Genomic DNA, 861 nt, shown 5'->3' on the forward strand with positions numbered 1-861 from the left:
AATTAACTATCACTAACATCCAATTGTATGAGTGAAGACTCTACTCTAAGATCCCTAATTTTAGATGCCAGCAAAGAGCATGGAAGCTCTGCTGGTAGCTTTCCAGATCTTTGGCTTTCAAAGAACAAGGTAGCTTTTGCGAGGACATCACCACGGTTAAATGCAGCGAATCCCTACTGGAGAAGAAGAAGAAGAAAGGAGAAGCCACAGGAGCACAGCAACATATCAGACCGCAACCCATGTCAGGGATGAAGCTTCAGACTTTCTCAAGCTTCTGTACAATGGAGTTTGGATTCATCCTTTCCGAATAAATACTTCGAGCCTGTTGCCAGTCTATTGCTCGTTTAAAACATATGCCTTCGTATCGTTTATTAAAGAAGGTAAAATTCTCAGAGAAGATACTAATTTTTAATTAATGATCCTTACATTATAAGATAATACTGATTTGAAAAATCATAGAACTGATTCAAACATTATGCCGTTATTTCTTGCTTGTCTCGCAATCAGCCAATTAAAGCTTAACTTGAGGTAATTAATATGTAGAATATATAGAATGAGGTTGAAAATTCAACCAGTGGCTGTAGTTTAGTGGTAAGAATTCTACGTTGTGGCCGTAGAGACCTGGGCTCGAATCCCAGCAGCCACATTTGATGAATGTCGTCTTTTAACGCAGGATCGTTTTGTCAAACTCGAAGGCGCTAAACAGACTTCATTCATGCTCGACTTCCATTCACCCCGTCGGTCCAACGCCATTCTATAGAGCTCTCCTCCACCATGATTTTATAGAGTACGATTTCCCCATTTGGTGCTTTGATTTCTCCTTTTTATTTCCACTTTCTCTTTGATAGTGAAGGATTTGCA

At 39.6% G+C, this 861-nt stretch overlaps 1 non-coding gene across 1 annotated transcript; it reads left to right on the forward strand.

Annotated features, from left to right (window-relative positions):
- Positions 1 to 574: 574 nt before the first annotated feature.
- TRNAH-GUG (transfer RNA histidin (anticodon GUG)) lies at positions 575 to 646 on the forward strand. Its single transcript has one exon. It is a non-coding gene; the product is annotated as a tRNA-His (tRNA).
- The last annotated feature ends 215 nt before the right edge of the window (positions 647 to 861 follow it).

Source organism: Aristolochia californica, unplaced genomic scaffold, assembly GCF_029961685.1.
Source record: "Aristolochia californica isolate CCGP_79_NKW_82.1479 unplaced genomic scaffold, dmAriCali1.0.hap1 SCAF_5, whole genome shotgun sequence".
Taxonomy (NCBI): Eukaryota; Viridiplantae; Streptophyta; class Magnoliopsida; order Piperales; family Aristolochiaceae; genus Aristolochia; species Aristolochia californica.